Source organism: Penaeus japonicus, unplaced genomic scaffold, assembly GCF_977035675.1.
Source record: "Penaeus japonicus unplaced genomic scaffold, GWHDUDI00000001_assembly GWHDUDI00000005, whole genome shotgun sequence".
NCBI lineage: Eukaryota > Metazoa > Arthropoda > Malacostraca > Decapoda > Penaeidae > Penaeus > Penaeus japonicus.
In genome coordinates, this window is record NW_028234407.1 from 17,403,402 (window position 1) to 17,408,401 (window position 5,000).

Consider the following 5,000-nt stretch of genomic DNA (forward strand, 5'->3'; position numbering starts at 1 on the left):
TAAAATGAGCACGTCCAGGAAAGAAAGAAACACACACACACACACACACACACACACACACACACACACACACACACACACACACACACACACACACACACACACACACACACACACACACACACTCACTCACTCACTCACTCACTCACTCACTCACTCACTCACTCACTCACTCACTCTCTCACTCTCACTCTCTCACACTCACTCACTCATTCACTCACTCACTCACTCACTCACTCACTCACTCACTCACTCACTCACTCACTCACTCACACACTCACACACTCACACACACACACTCACACACTCACTCACTCACTCACTCACTCACTCACTCACTCACTCACTCACACACTCACACACTCACACACTCACACACTCACACACTCACACACTCACACACTCTCTCACTCTCTCACTCACACACTCACACACTCACACACTCTCTCACTCTCACTCTCACTCTCACTCTCACACTCACTTTTCCATTCAGCTTCACGGTGTTTCAGTTCGTTATTCCGATTATACTGACACCCCCACAAAATGTGTTTTATTTTTGTGCCTTTAATAGGTATGGATAACGCCAAATTGCAAATAACTGTAAAAACGTACAAAGTTAGATAGGTAAAGTAATTTCAAGCTGACACAACCAAAAAGATTGTTATTGCAAGAAAAAGTATCTTCTCTGTGTATAGTTTTCATATCCGTCTGGCATAATAGGGGAGCATATGCCCCCGTCTTCATTGCAGTGTCGCCCTCCTTTGAAGAACTAGAAATATTGATAGCTAACTGAATAGTTGGCGTTTGCCAAGTGTCCCTTCATAATTGGCCGTGTCTCCCTATTTGACCCCACCCCCCACCCCTCCCCCCTAATGGGAGATAAAGAGATACAATGGGAGATTTAGAGGTCCTGAGCAATGCAGAAGTACAATGGAAGTTGTACAATAACAGATATATAATTAAATACATAGACGGAGGATTTTGATTGCTCTTTATTCTACCATACCGATATAACGCCTTTAGAGAACTTTTGTGTTATATTTCTATGACTGCAGACCTTGGTGCAAGGTGGCCCACCAAAATTGTTCCCAGTCGGACCCCGCACCTCCTAAGGCGTCGGTTGAGATGCATACGTTTAGAGAGGATAGACATTTGGAGAAGGAAAGGGAGAGTTTGAAAAAGTATTTTTTTCTCCAAATTAGTTTTATTAAAAAAAACTGTATATCGTTTTAAGAAAACTTTCTTAAAACAGATATTTTACTATAGTAAAATACGTGCTTTTCATTATTTTGTCAATCACTAAAACAGCATGTACTACGTGTAGAAAAAAGGGTAAAAATGAAACTGAGAATTGTTTCACAATACAAGAGATGTAATTTACGTGTTTCGGGTTATCCCGTCTTTAGAACTACATGTAGTTCTGAAGACGGGGTAACCCGAAACACGTAAATTACATCTCGTATTGTGAAACTATTCAGTCTCATTTATACCCTTTTATCCATTTGTCACAATGAACTCGGTTCGTACTACGTGTTCTAAGCACCAAGACGGCAACACTAGCTTCAGGCACGACCTGAGTCTGCCATTGAAGAAGCAATGGCATTCTGTGTGCACCCGCAGCACTGCTCGTCGAGGTTGTGATGCGCTACATTTTTGCAGTATGTCCTCATACTTCCAATTAAAGTCCACTGTTAGCACGAAGCAGGAAGGTGCAAAGTCAATGAAGGGCATAGGGCTCCACACCCACGACCTTTCCCAGGTATTGTATAATCGGAAAGGAAAAAAATCACATAATCGCTCTCGAAAAAGGAGTGTTCAGTTTTGCGACTGAGTTTCACGCCTCGTATGCGTTTTTTATGTTTTTCTTAAAGTGAGACAATAATCGACAGTCATTTTTTATATTCTGTGCGGGCTTTTTGAAATTAATTAATAAATCCACTTTTATAAATGTATCATTATTTTAATATCGACCTAAATATTTACCTGGCTAGTTACTGTCTGAACTATATGTAGATGTATGTCGTCTATGAAAACTCCCATGCTGCGGTTTTTGCCCACTGAAATTATATGTAGTTATTGCGCTGCAAAAATCTATGGAGTTTTCAACCCATATTTAACAACTGATGAACCGTTAAGCCGGGTACGTAAGCGAACAGAACATTGTCGAGTAGCAAAGACGCTTAGTGTGGCCGGTGCTCATACCCTGATTGTGTAACCCGCGCAAGCATAGGTGATACGCATCGGGTTCGCTCCAGTCTCGCCTATTGGTTTTTCATTAAAAGATGTTGCAGGGTGACAGAAATACGCAGTATGTAGACGGGACGTGTGTTGGATGCAAATCTTTTAGCTACATCGGGTCTGCTCTGTGATTGTTGAAAGCGCTACGTGTGAACTAGGTGTTAAGTACTATCAATTTGAAATATTCTCAAAACCTGTCGAGAACATTCTGAAGTTTTTGGAGTAGTGATTGGCAGACTGGTCATGGTCACTAAAACCTCCTAAGGACTGACTCTGACGACTGTTCCAGGTTGTCACGAACTTAAAATTTTCACACCATGTTGCGCGAATCCGCATGTAACACAATTTTTTTTCGTTACGATGTTCTGTTCGCGTGTGTAGCGGCTTTGGAGACTGAACCTCTTTCACCGATGAAGCCGTGAGATGGCCGATACTCACCTTTATATGAAAGCCTGTACATAAATCACCACAATATATTAATGACACATTATGAATCTCTGCAGTATGGAACTAGTGACGACAATCTTGTGTTATACATGTGAAAAGCATTATAATGTAAAAGCATCACCTCGTAATAGTTCCAGGCCATAGATACTGAAAGCTTAAGAGTATATTGGCGATTATATTTTTCTAATTGGTGGGCATGTTTCTGTTGGGCTGAAAGATAGACTTATACCGCGGCGCGTGTTATTATATGACCAAAGTGACACAAGGGATTTTAGACTCAAAATCACGTGTAAGATTTCCAGATCTTGCCTTCTGTGTTGCGTGACACTCTTTCTTGTAATTCGCTAATCTTCATTGTCATATAAAATCCCCAGATAATATTCAGTAAAGCCAAAGAACATATTTTCACAGCTTCTTGAAAGTTCATATATTTTTTTCACTTGTTAAGAAAAATTCAAGTAACAAAATGTGTGAAGCAGTATTGGTAAATAATCTCATATCGTTAGAACAGTAAACAGTACATTCCTTAAAAATAATGCCGACTTCTGGTGCATACAAGGGATAAACTTCTTTTAATACCAACATTCCTTGAGAACTACTTTGCTCTTACCAAAACGAAGCATCATATTGGTGTTGCAGGGTTTGCGTAAACGCCCATAGAAGAAACCCACTTTCCAAATTACATATTACGTGAAAATATAACGCCATTTTCTCCCCTGACACAATACTAGTTTGTTTCACATAAATTTGTTCACCTTGTTGGGCATTCTGGTTCATCAAGTTTCAAGTTCACAAGTTTTTTTCGAGCTGCGATAGAAAAGCGCCTTTCAAATTCTTTCACTGGCTAAAAGATGCGCCGGGATCTTTGGTTTCATGCTGTCTTCATGTGCTTACATGTTTATGGAATAGCCCCATTGTAAACATGTTCCCATATGTCTATCATAATCAACCTTACTACGTCATATATATATATATATATATATATATATATATATATATATATATATATATATATATTATATAATATAATATATATATATAAATACAAATATATATATAATAAAAATAAATATAAATATAATATAAATAAATATATATATAAATAATATAAAAATATATATATAATATAAATATTAATATATATAATATATATATATATATATAATATAATATATATATATATATATATATATATATAATATATATATATATATATATATATATATATATATATATATTAATATATATATATAAATATATATATATATATATATATATATAATATATATATATATATATAATATATATATATATATATATATATATATATATATAATATATATATATATTAATATATAAATATATATATAATATATATATTATATATATATATATAATATAATATATATATATATATATATATATATATATATATAATATATATATAGATGGATATATATATATATACATACATACATACATACATACATACATACATACATACATACATACATACACACACATCACACACACACACAACACACACACACACACACACACACACACACACACACACACACACACACACACACACACACACACACATAATATATATATTATATATATATATATATATATATATATATATATATATATAATATATATAAATACATATACATACATACACACATACATACATACATACCACATAATATATATATATATATATATATATATATATATATATATATTTATATATATTATATATATATATATATATAATATAATACATGTTATATGTGTGTGTATGTGTGTGTGATATGTGTGTGATATACATATATGTATACATATATATATGTGTGTATGTGTGTGTGTGTGTGTGTGCGTGCGTGTGCGCGCGCGCGCGCGAAAGTATGTCTGTGCGTGTACGCATGAATATCCACACCTATAGAAATACAAGTGCAGAACACATGCCCGTGCGGGCAAGAAATGTTACCAAACCGTGTTCCAATTCACACGTTTGGAAAGTAAATGACACGCGAGATGACAACATAGGCGGGGAAATAGTCTCTTCTCTGTAGACAAACAAAACGAGTGTCCCGTGGTATCCAACGCCCACCAACTGGGAACTGACTTGTCTGGTAACACTGCATTTGAAGCGAGGGTTCCACGCTCAGCGGCGAGTACCCACGCGGGCTGTCCCTTGTGAGAACACGGCCTTGGGAACAGCAGAGATATGTAAGGCTGCAGGTTACTTGTAACAAGTTTTAATGATTTTATTTTCGTCAGGTTTATTGGTCTACAAAATCATATAA